This window comes from Lepisma saccharinum, chromosome 19 (assembly GCF_977018435.1).
Source record: "Lepisma saccharinum chromosome 19, izLepSacc3.1, whole genome shotgun sequence".
Lineage (NCBI taxonomy): Eukaryota > Metazoa > Arthropoda > Insecta > Zygentoma > Lepismatidae > Lepisma > Lepisma saccharinum.
Window position 1 is genome coordinate 28,859,439 of NC_139247.1, and position 14,275 is coordinate 28,873,713.

Sequence of the window (14,275 nt, forward strand, 5' to 3'; positions counted from 1 at the left end):
ATGGGTGTAGGAAGCAGAGAAAACTTATCGTTACACTTATAGTAGTATTATTTTACTTGTTCTCTTTGGAATATGAAACTTCCGGTGGTGAAGAAAAACACATGAACAAAAATAGGACAGGTTGAAAATTTTGTTTGTGGTGGGAAAAGTAGATTTGATTAACCGTAACTTGAAGTTGTTTCTCCACAAGGAATACATGGAATTCTGTAAATACTTATTTATCATATTTGCTGCACTTTTTTTTACTCTCTTTGCATTCTTACCTCCAGTTGGTTACAAAGTGCAACACCGAACCGTCTACTTTGTCGATTTGGTGTCACGTAGTGCACTTAGCTTCTACACCGTTTGCACTATGTTCTGCACTACGTGAGAAAATATTGTAAGGGGCAGTCACATTAAAACAAAAAAGTCTCCATATGATTCGTTTTAATAAAGACATTAGTTCTTTTTATTCGTGTGAAGTGCCGTAAGTTTCGTAGTGTCTAGTGGTCTATTTCAGTATTGGGAAACACTGGAAAATGGTCTAAAATTGATTTATAACTTCATAATTCATCGTCTTCCTTGAGATGAAACTAGTGATATAAATATTGAAGTTATTAGATAATAATGTAAGTGTCGAAAATAAAATGTTTCGAAGAGTTTAATTTTCTTGCAAAATAATATATGACGTGACAACGAAAGTCACTTAGTGTTGTGCAATTATCCTATTCCTATGTGTTTTGGACAACACATCGACCACCTTCGGTACGTGGCATTCCTCCTACTCAATAGCAAGGACAGCCAAATTAGACAAACTGGCATCCAGCATTCTGTTTCGAGCAAAGCTTTTCAAAGGTTTCAAACACGAAAAGGTACATTAATACTGAGAACTGTGTGTGTTACAGAGATTACAGTTAGAGCGTGAACCTCGTGAAATGCCAATTTATACTTAGCTAGGAACTTGTTCCATCGTCGTAACGTTGAAGAGTATTTAGGCAATATCTGCATTTCAACTTGAAGGGTAATGATACCACAGGAATAAAAATTTGCACATGAGTGTTATCTCATAACTCAAGAAATATTCTGAGCCTGATACACTTTTCACTCGACCAGTCAGTCATAGAACTAGTTCCATCGTTTGTTTGTGATACACAATTACAGGTATCTATGTAGTTCTCGGAAAGAAGCTATTTGATATATGCAAAGTATGTGAAGATAAATGCAAACATGTGTACATTTTGTGCCACGGAAGTTCAATATTTAGGATTTTGTCTTTCTTGTAAAGGGATAAGCTATCTGTGGAGAACTTAGAAGCAATTATAAAATGTGCTCTACCTAGTAATGTCAGTCAACTGAAGTCATTCTTGGGAGGTATTTCATTTGACCATAGTAATGTACCCAATTTGCCAATGTGTTAACCTCATTTGCATGAATGGCTGAAGAAAGTACATTAGTGGGAATGGACTGATATTCTTCAACAGGAATATGAGTTAGTAAAGGAAATGGCGCAGAAAGCAGACATCATTTGTCCTTTCGATGCGAATTTGAAAGCTGTACTAATTAAAGATGCAAGTCCTGTAGGAATAGGTTGTCAATTGTGTAACATGTACAAAGGTAATTTACGCACAGTAGCTTGTTCATCAGCAACGTAAATGACGCTCAGAAGAACTATTGTGAGTTTGAACTGGAAGCTTTAGCTGTAATACATGGCGTAAACAAATTTCACAAATATTTATATGGAAGACCATTTACCGTGTACAGTCATTCTCTTCCTGCAAAATATATTTTTGGGGAGAAAGCTAAAATTCCTGTTACGGGTAATAGTAGACTTTAAATATGAACTTTGCCCGCGTGGATTCGAATTCCATCCTCGTCGCCAAATTGCTGTATTAGTACTACCAGCCACGGTAATATAATATATTATGCTGGTTCGATTTAATATAAAATAACAATTTATTTCATAACTGAAAATATTACATGACTAACTTCCCGCTTGACAACCAAATGAACAAGAATTGAATATATACATACAAAAATATTATAACATCATAGATGTTTCACAATCTATCTACTGCACAAAGAGCGAACCTACGTACATCTAATGATTGAAGAGCAGTGAATCCTAAAAAGCGTTATTTTACTTGCCACGATACAAATATCGGACAACAACTGACACCTGTTCCTTACTCGCAACGTCTTTGGCTTATTTTGCTGAGAATAAGTGTAGCCATTACACAGATTAACTTATTTTGAATCGAATTGTGAGCATAAGTTGATTTTTAAGGTTCAAGTTCAACACATTTCCGAAAAATATCGTCGCATTTTGAAATTTTCTTCAAGAGTTCCAAGAAATTTCATCTGTTAAAGCTTGCCTCAGACTCATGATCATCTCGAAAAACAAGATCCTGAATAGTTAAGATACCACATTGCATCCACAACATCTGATACGTAGTGTTGGTTTTCTTGAACCTCCTTTGAATATCCTTCACTAATTAGCAGTGGCGTCTCGTGGCCTCAAATTTGGCCGGGGCTTATTTTTTAAAAAAATTTAAAATATAATGACAATTCACATGAATTACAAAAAAAGGTATTTTTTTCTTTTAGACTACAAAACTGGACTTACTTTTTTGAAATAATTTAAAATGTAATGACAAATTACATGAATTACAAAAAAACGGGTATTTATCATCTTCTAAACTACAAAACTTGACTTATTTTTTTAAAGAATTTAAAATATAATGATAATTCACATGATTACAAAAGAAACAGGCATTGTTGTGAAACATACCTTTCTACGAACGTTGACTTCTGTTCTTCTGCTCAGCAAATGTTGTTTTTACTTTTTCGTTGAAGCCCTCTATGTTTGAAATGTATTCTATCTCTATTGTAAGCAAGTGCCAAGGCATTTGGTCTGTCTTGTCCCATTGCATTTCTTAAGCAGGTTATAATACGTTTCAATGTGCTGAAACATCGTTCAGATTCAGCTGTTGCCACTGGAGTTATTAAAACTATGTTTGTCATTTTTGCTGTTTCTGAAAAGGTACCCTCTAAATAATTTTAAATAAAAAAATGAATGCAATCTACTGATAGAGTGTATGTTTTTCAACTCTTCACTACAATAAAGAACACGAAGTTCCCTCTTTAGTTTTCCCTCTTCTATGAAGGGATAATAAATCTGGGAAGATGCCTCTTTCATTATGTCCTCGTAGAGCAAGTTCATGTTGACCACAGAATTTTAAGCAATCGATAATGCTATTTAATATATGCCTATTTTTCCGGACAAAATAATTGTGTCTTGTAATTGACAGCCTATGTTCTTCATCAATTTGTGTTCGAACATCAACCCTGCCAAACTCACTCAAACATAGCGAATGAAAGCCACCAAAACAGTACAGAACAACACGCGAGATCGAACGCGACGCAACGGAACTAGCCCCGAATCAGCACTCAAATCCATTGCACTCTCCCCTCCTCTCTCTGCTAGCATGTGACCTTCACTGTAGCGTAGGTGGGTGTAGGCCACGCCTTCCATTGCGACGTGCCCCGGAAAACGATAATTGACATCAATGCCGCTAGGAGCGCTGTCGTATCCATTGCGACAGACGATGAATTTACGTGGGTAAAAATCGCCTTTTAAAAGACTGTGTGATAGTTATGCGTTATGGTGATTGATAATTACGTGAATACGTCCGTTTTTCTTTAGGGGCTAAGCCCCGGAAGTCCCAAGGGACGAGACGCCACGGCTAATTAGAGTTGCGATTAACGATCTACTATTAGAATGATTTGCCCGTATTACAGATGATGATTTGGGGTCCTCAGAATTTTTAAGATGTTTTAAGACCATTCCATTTAACGGTTTTTTTCCAGTTCTTAAACCTGTTTAAAACGTAGGTTAATGGCGACGATTACAGGACATAAATGAATGAGAAATGCACCGGTTAGTGCTGGAATCTTGAACGAAAGTCACACACATACATATACCAAAAAAACAAAAACAATAGTGAAGTTGGTATCAAAAGCAGGAAAGTGATGCCATGCAGAACTTATCGCCATACTCTACCCTTATTATTTGATATTTCATTAACGTCAGTTGGGAAGGGGGCGGAACCGTGGGCGACCACCCCTTTGGTGACGTCGCTTGGTGTACTGTGTGGTGTATGGTCCCGTGGTGCATGCTAACCAATGAAACGCACGTTTAAAGCACCAGCCAGACATTTCTTGAATCTACACCGCTATTCTTGCGAAAAACGTCTACTTGCTTGAAAGCACCAGCCTGGCATTAGGATGCACCTGTCCTACACCCACACCTGGTCAAAAGGTGTAAAGAAGTAGTATTTTCTACAGATCGTATCAACTTATAAAACCGCTTCACCTTGCAACATGTAGAAAATTTCATACTCTTTTGTACAATGGTTCTTTTAAGTAGCTTTGCCCCTTCCAATGGTCTTAAATTAATACATAATAAATACACACCTGGTGCGAAATTGTCACTCTTCGCCTTAAAGAGGGATTTGATTTTTAGAAAGACATATGCGATGTATGCAAAGATATGAAGCATTTACAAAGAAAATATGTCAAGCACAGGGGAAACTATTAGTGGACAGGCTATAAGAAGCGATAAGAAGATAAGAGAGACAGACATAAAATTTGAACTCTAAAATTTTGAAGAGGCAAATATGTCACTTGGTAGTAACACTGACGATGACTTGCGATATTTGTACTCAATATTTGTTTAACAAGAACATGTTGGGGCAATTAAAATCAATTTCAAGAAAAATATACAGTTTACATTGTATTAACTAATTTTATTTTATATGAAATACAAAACATTATACTTAATCATGTGTACACGAATTTACACACTAACGAACCGAAACTTATGAACTGCATACTGCAGTTATCATTCAGTCGTCTCATTGGACATTCTTCTTTAATTAATATTAATTATCTCATTTTTAAATCTTTACTCGACCTTCAAGTCTTGTTTTCTGGTGTACATTCTAATCTAAGTGCCTTATGGAATCTATGCTAATTCATCACTTTTTACCATAATTAGTTCTCTCGCTTAATTTTTTATGTAATTGCTTTACTTCAATTCACCTCATGTGCTACGATGCGATACTACCTTTTGTTGAACCTGATATCAAAGATTTTTTTATTCTTTTTAAGAGGAATGCAGATATGCGAGCTATTACGATTTAACTCACGGAGAAAACTGTTAGAAAAAATCTTTAAACTTTCTGTATTCAATTTTACCCCCTACAACGACAAATATGAATCAGAACGATTACCCAAAAGTGGCAGATAGGCGAGGCTATAGTATTACAAAATTACAAATTAAGTAAATTAATGAAATACGTACATAGAATAAGAAACTGAAATAAACTCACTTCTTGCTGCAGTGCCTGTAATTTACCACCACATAAACATAGTTATTCATTTGTTGTATTGTCGTGACCTTTGTAAGGGATTTTATTATTATCTAAAGAAACATTTACAATACCAACTAATCTAACTCTCTAGCCTTCTAAAACCCGAGAGGTTTATGGCTGCAGCAACACAAGACTTCCATCTGTCCCTATCGGGCAATATCAATTTAATCTTTTCCATCCTTACCGATTTCCTTTAGATTGATTGATTCATTTGGTGTTTTAAGTCCATGTTATGCATAGTAAGGCTAATCGGGACTGGACCTACAGTTTAAAGTGGGATCTGAACCACTATGTGCCTCCACCGGGTATCGAACCCAGTACACTTTGATTACAAGGCGACGACGCTACCACTGCGCAATCGGAGAGGCCCTGATCCCGATTTCCTTTAGGTGCATCTTAACGTTATCCCTCCATCTTCGTCTTGGCCTTCCTACTGGTCACTTACCATTAGGTAACAAGAATTCTGTAAACATTTTTTTCCTCTCACATTCGTGCCACATGGCCTGCCCACCTAACTGTAACATTTGCAATACAGGAAAATAATTTCTGATACTTTTCTTGGCAGATTAGCAATTATCCCAGATGTCTCGAGAGAGTCTCGAAATTAGATTGTTCTTTCGAAACCAGGATAATCTCACCCGGAAATGAAAATTATTTGCGAATTCCAAAATATGTAAAAATTTATAAATACAAGAATTATGTTATTTAATATTGTATTTATAAAACTTTGCTAACTTATTATGCATGTTATCAAATCATTCAGTTATGAGTTTTCTTTATATTCTAAGTCAGACCAGGATGTTTATGAAAAAAAAAATTATCGACAACAAAATAATAATACTTTTTTTATTGTCGGTTTTTCTGTCTCTTGGGTTCATTGCTACGATGAGGATGAATTATGAATTAATTAAATGGAACGCATGTTCATGCCTGGAACCTGGAACCTACGGCTTCGTAGCGTGGTACGCAAACCATAGATCCAATCAATATAACTTTCTAATAAATAAAGTGTTTTTTTTCTTATAGCTTACTTCATGGCAACTATTTAACAATGTTACAATGTATGTAACAATAATACAAACAAAAAAAAAGAGAAGATAAAACAAGTCAAAAGTTCACTTACTTTCCCCAGTTGGCAGTCGCAGAGAAGAGACCCACTACACGTTCTGGGATTTTTGCTATCTGATTGATTGATTTGGTTTGTTTTACTCCACATTTCTGCCACTTTTACCTAATCGCGAAGATGAGGATGAATTGTGAAAAGATGAAATTGATGAAAGGACCATCACAAACACACATGGAGAGCAAACAACACTGGCCCCGCAGAGAATTATATTGTCCATGAGTCAGTCCATTCAGCAGAGCCTTGTTAGTATGCAACACTGCAGTCCAGATTGTACTACATGGAAGTGAGATTAATATTTTGGTGTAGTACTATATGGAAGGATTGCCCCTACGTGCCTTGTGAATTTGTAAATTTTTTATACAATTTACTCGTTTTTACGGAATCTACGCCTTTTTATGTATTCCACGAATATTACCTGTTTTACGTCTATTCTATACGTAAACTAGAAAAAAGTTTTTTAACGAGTAAAACTCAACCCTGATTGTATACCACCATTTGGAGTTATGTCATTTCTATCGTAATTTATCTCTACAATTAAGAGTTGAATAAGCTCAAATCGAAAAGTTTTAAATTGTTCAGCCTTTAATGAGGAGACAATATTAAATTTCAAAATTTGTTTCTGTGAACTTATTCGTTCATCATATTAAATTATTTTAAATGAAACTCTGAATTCTTAATGCACAAGTGATTATTATAATTGAATATATTTTTACATTCTGTTTGTACATGTAATGAAATGAATGGTTGTTATTAAAGGTCAAGGATTTTAATATAATTTCAATTCCGATCCTGGAGAGAAAATCAGCAAGCGTAAATGTGTTCTGGACCGTAAATAACCATTTTATCTGTAAAGAATTTCAATTCGGTCCAGGAACCTTCTTTCCGGGATAATTTAAATACTGCCAGGAATTTTTCCGGATTAGTTTAAATAAGGTCCAAGTTCAGTATTGGAATGAAACAATACGCAATATGGACCGAATTTAAATTGTCCGAGAAAAAGAGGTTCCGGTCCTGTTCCGGAACCCATTAGAATGTATGGATGTTTAATAACCCTGATGAAATGTGCTATCTAACGTGAACCTCCCAACACAACCACGTATGATGTTCTGTGCTTGTACCTCGCGTTTCAAGCTTTGAAATGTCAATTATTATTGCCATACTTTCCGACACTAAAGCATCCTTAATTACAAATAACATTCCCCCACATTATGTCGCCTTGTGTACTCTGTCAGAACACATGCAAACAACACAGTAACATTATTTGTTAGTGTTCACGCACGCTTGAACATTTCTTCCCCTCCTGAAGACATGTTTCCAATTTAATTTAATGAGGAGAAGTGCTGCATCCGCAAGGGGAGAAAAGTAACAGTGTGACAATAACATGGATACCCAGGGAGCAGAAACGTCGCTATAGCAATTAAGAACAACCTGAAAAAACTTTCCCAGCTAATTGCCGAACTAAAATATATGATCAAATAGAAATTGCACTTTCTCACTCCACTTCCTTTCGTCAACAGGCTCTGGAAGAACGAATTCAATTTTCTGCATAACAGTAACAGATTATTGTTGCATTAAGAAAGTGTACTGATTTCTCTTTCGTCTGTACGTTTCATTATATCGAGACGTTATATGTAACGTCGTTACAGGGATCTGTTAATTGTTGGGGAATTATTCCGTTGGGAGGTAGTTCTTCTAAATGTTTAACACCTACAGTTTTACCAGTATGTGTCATGTAGGATGATGCAATAGGTTTTAGTGAATTTTATTAATTTTAAATTTTAGGAAATAATTTTGTTTTTGTTAATACCTAATAAACTTACTACAGTTACAACGAATTTCACTGAAAGAGTGTTACATGTGGGCATGGACGTATATATAGTTCACGTAAGGGTTCAACATTTTGTATGATTAGGGTTGCTATATTTCATAAAAAAAAATCCGGGACACACCCGACAAACATAGGCGTGCGCAGATCCTCATTTTAACTCACTCTTTTAGTTTTATTGCATTGAGGGTGTGTGCGTATGTAATATATATATAATATATATATATACATATTATATAAATAATATACATATTACTTAAATACATTACATAATCAATTCATCCTCCCCATAACAAATCAACAGCAAAAATGATATAAATTGTCTCTGAAATGTGCGCGCACCTTTTCTTCCGAACAATTGTTTCTGCATTTAAGACAAAACTGTTTAGCAACAACAGTCTGATGTTCTTAGTTGTTCTTATCTCTCTATCTCTCTAGTAATTTAGAATGCGGTATAGAAAATAATCAAATCGCGAGCCAAGCGAGCAAGAAAAATTTCTGATCCAAATTTTTGCAAACTGAAAACAATATTGATTTAATAGGGCACAAAAATTTCATGGGGCGCCATGGCATTCTCTTTACATTTTTTTTTATGTAGATTGTTTGGCGCAGAGCGCCAACTCCCAATAGAGTTTAAAATCGAGGGGCAGTTACCTCTTTGTGCCCCAATGCAGGTGCTCTTGTCTTCTTGTCCTGCTACTCTTAGATTCTGCTAGTCTTGCTTTCTTTTATATAAATGTTTGCCTCTCTGCCCCCCCCCCAAATGATTTCCATCCACTGTACTCTCTTACCCCGTAGTTGGTTTGAACTTTCATCAGCTTAAACATACTTCATATTCTTTAGAGTGTAATATCGTTTCATAACGGCGATAAGGCTCCTCCACACTAAATTGTTAGGTGAAAGTATATATAATATAGGGGAACGGACATCTGGAAGGGGGACAAGGATGGCCACATATCCCTCTTTAGAAAACGAATGTCAATATAAAAGTATATATTTCACAAGTATAATTTAATTTCAGTTACAGTAATTTGCTTTAATTATTGTAATGGGGATGTGGGAATGAGAAAATATCAAATTCAAGTGGTGTTTTTTGAGGGAAACTATTCGGGACACCAGGAAAAATGATATCATTCCAAGATTATCCGGGAAAATCCGAAACGTAAATCAGGCCTAGGTATGATCAAGCTATAAAAGTCAAATGAAAACAGCAATTATTTTTTTCCCACTATTTTAATGCAGGGATAATGTTTGATTGTACATTATTTTTCTATATAGCACCCTCCCAGTTCAATGCACTTACGCCATCGGATAGGTAGTGCTTCGATACCGCGTGAGAAAAATTCTTTCGGTTGACTGTGTAGCCACTCGTGCACCGCCGATTGGACGTCTTCATCAGACTTGAACGTCTGCCCTCCAAGGTGCTCCTTTAATGGATCAAAGATGTGGAAATCAGATGATGCCAAATCTGGTGAGTATGGCGGACGTGGTAGGCACTTGAAGCGTAGGTCATCGATGGTTTTCATGGTTGCACGACCAGAATGAGGACGGGCGTTATCATGTTGAAGCAATACACCTGCACTCAGCAATCCTCTTCGCTTTGTGCGTATAGCTGGCCTCAAATGGTTCTTGAGAAGGTCGGTGTAGGTGGCACTAGTCACTGTCGTACGTGGGGGCATGTAGTGTTCCAGAATAGGACCTTTCATATCCCAGAATAATGTCAACATGACTTTCCCTGCAGAGGGCTGGCTGCGAAACTTCTTTGATTTCGGCAAAGACTAATGCCGCCATTCTTTCCTTGCACGTTTCGTCTCCGGTCGAAAATGGTGCACCCAACTTTCATCCCCGGTGAGAATGTGAGCTAGAAAATCCTCACATGCGTCAACCCGACGGACTTTCAGTTCCTGTGTCAGCTGTCGAAGAACCCACCTGGCGGATACTTTTCTGTAGCGGAGTTCGTCATGCACTATGTGTTGTACTGAACCGAAGCTCATATTCAGCAAGGAATCCTTTTCAGCCAGGGTGACACGCCGGATTTCCTGAATAAGCCGATCTGCTGCGGCTATGGACTCCTCTGTCACAACTCGATGAGCCTGACCCGGACGGGAGCATCAGTCAATAAAGTCGTACCTTCTGCGAATTTCTTGCACCAATCGTAGACTTGCCGCTGTGACAGACAGACGTCCCCATACTTCGTCTGCATTCTCCGATGAATATCAACCGGTTTCACACCTTCACTCCATAAAAATCTAATAACTCCACTATGTTCCTGCTTGGTGCAACTGCGTAGTGGTGTCGCCATCTTTAATCAGCTGTTACTCACATCCAACCCCACCTACCGGCACTGCTTCGTACTACCAGCTCGGAAAGACGTCAAGGACTATCTGCAAATTTTAAAAAGCCTAGCAAGAAAAAGAGATTTTTAAAGGCACTTTTGCGGTTTTCATTTGATTCTCCGTATCAACCAGGCCATCAAACATTTTGACCCACTGTTCCTATGAATGAGGGTTAGCCATTTCACATTTTTGGAATAAGTTGTTTCAATTTTGAAATGAGTTTTCAAAGTATTCCAAAATTGGACAAAGAAGGTTTACCTTGTAATATTCTTTTGTGCTCTCAACTGGTGCATTGTTCCCTCAGATTTAGCGGCTGGGTGTTCTAGGTCTCTTCATTTCTTCATCAGAAGTAGTTTCTGCTTTAGAATAAATTTCATTAAAGTTCTCAGAACTCTCTCTTAGTTTTTTAAATATCTCTATGTTCACAGTACTGAAGAGTCCACCTTTTGAAGTGCCCAACATAATCTTACGCTGCATGAAAACAATTTGTTTAGAACAAGTGAAGATGTTTCAAACTCCCCGCAGGTTACACAGTGAAGAAACTGAAGAGCATGCTGAAATATTTCTCTTCTACTAGGAAATTGTAAAGTGTGTAAAGTATTAGTAAAAACAATTCCACAAGACACGCTACATAGTATTGATACTTTTCTGTTCATCTTGTGTCTAACAACTTGAGAATGTTACGGTGTTTCCTTGGTTTTCTTGCACTGCGTTTTAAAAACGAAATTCCTTTAAGAAGACTCGAAGGAAAAAAAATATAACTGATTTGACAGTCCCGATGCAGTTTCTTATCGCAGAAATTCCGAAACTATCAGGAAATTGCAGACATTTGGCCGACAGTCCCATCTGGTGTGTGGAATTGCGTAATTTTCTTCCCATCCGTATCCCGTCCTATACGTCTCAAATTTAGGAGAATATAATAAGTCCGAAGAAATTTTTATGAACAAGCGGATAGAACAGGAAATCTGGTAGTTTTACTGAACCAAAAGTGGGGGGGAGGGTTTGAACCCGTTGAACCCACCCTAAATACGCCCCTGCATGTAAAATTGACCCTGAACCTCGATTTTGAATATTAAATGCAATACTGAAACTTTATTCTATCTTGTGAGTGAATAATCTAAAATTGTCATTTGGCTAAAATTTCATGTAATATACATAATTAAGTTAGAAGTTTATTTTATTTCTTTTATTTGTTTTTGCTTTTTTTGATTGATTGATTTGGTGTTTTAAGTCCACTTTATGCACTGTAAGGCTAATCGGGACTGGACCTACAGTTTAAAGTGGGATCCGAACCACTATGTGCCTCCACCGGGTATCGAACCCGGGACCCCTTGATTACAAGGCGACGACGTGTTTTTGCTTTCTATTGTCCCATCCGTTATACAAAAAAACAATCAATTTCTTCTTTAACGCTTAGATTTGTCCTTCAACTTCATTACATTATTCAAAGGTCAATTATCTTCTCTTTCTCTTAAACGATTATTAATTAATTATTTAATAATTTATTATTATCTCTTAACTATGAGAAATGTTGCTTAACTGTTAGTAGAATTGTTCATTTAATATAAAAAATGTAGCCTATGAGCCCGTGCAATAAAATTACCATATGCATTTATGCATTTTCTGATTACAATGACCAGATTTAATGTAAATTAATCACAATCGAACCATAAAAGCAAAATCGAATAAAGTATCAGAAAAGATAGTCCTTCTTGTTTGTTTTTCATGTATTCCATCTTTAATTGCACTGTCGCAAATAAAGTATACATAGGAAATTAAAACAAAAAAAGGACATTCTGTTGGTTCATGTATGTCTAGTGTTTGAAACATAGTTTCAATGCCATTATTTATTACAGGTTTTGAAATTACTGGATTACACATAAAACTCAACATAAAACTTCAATAATATTAGGCTTCTTAGCGATAATATACAGGGTGACTGGTAATTAGATGTATTCCCTGAAAGGGGTTAAAGTAGAGACAATTTGCAATAAATTTGACCATATGATACCCCGTCCGAAAATTAGTAGTTTTCGAGATAATCGAGTTTCTATTGTTTTTTCTAAAAATGACAATTTTCCACATAAAAAGATGAATTGAGAAAAAACTGATAATTGTAGGGAACTTATTTAAGAGTTTTCTGATAGCTAACAAACAAGTGGTTCGTTTTAAAAAAAGTTTTTTCCAAATAACAATCACATGTAAGTACCGGGTGGGTCTAAACTTACAAGTGATGATAAAAAATTGCACTCTTAGTTTGCTTGGCAACGTATTAATAACAAAAATGGTATGACACGAACCGTACAAATTACTTAAATTACTTCCTTGAGTCATCAGCTATCCAACAAGGTACAAATGTTGCTAACATTTACATTTGTGTACAAGAAATAATACTTCATTCATCTTCATGTGTATGGAATCAATGAACAATACAATTAAAGAACATTACACGTCTTGCTCAAAGTGGGCACCTCCGTTACGAATGCAGGCACGTAAGTTTTTACGGACATTTGTTCTCTTAACTCGTGATGTGATGGTGGCCTTGACGTGTTAACCAGCTGTTAAGATCCTCTCCCTGAGCTCTTCTTGCGAGTTTACCGGTGCCTTGTCATGTGGCTCCAAATGTAAAAGTCGCAAGGCGTCAAATCGGGGGATCGAGCCGGCCAGGGAATCGGTCCGCCTCGGCCAATCCATTTCTTTGGGTACTTTTCATCCAGCCAATGTCGCACGACCAGGCAGAAGTATGGATGGGCATAATCAACAATCATTTCATCGAGCCATTTTTCCTGCCCCAAATCTTAAATGGCATCACTTATGAACATTTTTTGCGGAACGGGATGGCAATGTTGTTGGAGGATGTGCCTATAGCTACAAGACGTGACATGATTTATCAGCATGATGACTGCCCAGCTCGATCCCCCGATCAATTTGACGCCTTGCGACTTTTACATTTGGAGCCACATGACAAGGCACCGGTAAACTCGCAAGAAGAGCTCAGGGAGAGGATTTTAACAGCTGGTCAACACGTCAAGGCCACCATCACATCACGAGTTAAGAGACCAAATGACCCATAAAAACCTGCGTGCCTGCATTCGTAACGGAGGTGCCCACTTTGAGCAAGACGTGTAATGTTCTTTAATTGTATTGTTCATTGATTCCATACACATGAAGATGAATGAAGTATTATTTCTTGTACACAAATGTAAATGTTAGCAACATTTGTACCTTATTGGATAGCTGATGACTCAAGGAAGTAATTTAAGTAATTTGTACGGTTCGTGTCATACCATTTTTGTTATTAATACGTTGCCAAGTAAACTAAGAGTGCATTTTTTTATCATCACTTGTAAGTTTAGACCCACCCGGTACTTACATGTGATTGTTATTTGAAAAAAACTTTTTTTTAAACGAACCACTTGTTTGTTACCTATCAGAAAACGCTTAAATAAGTTCCCTACAATTATCAGTTTTTTCTCAATTCATCTTTTTATGTGGAAAATTGTCATTTTTAGAAAAAACAATAGAAACTCGATTATCTCGAAAACTACTAATTTTCGGACGGGGTATCATATGGTCA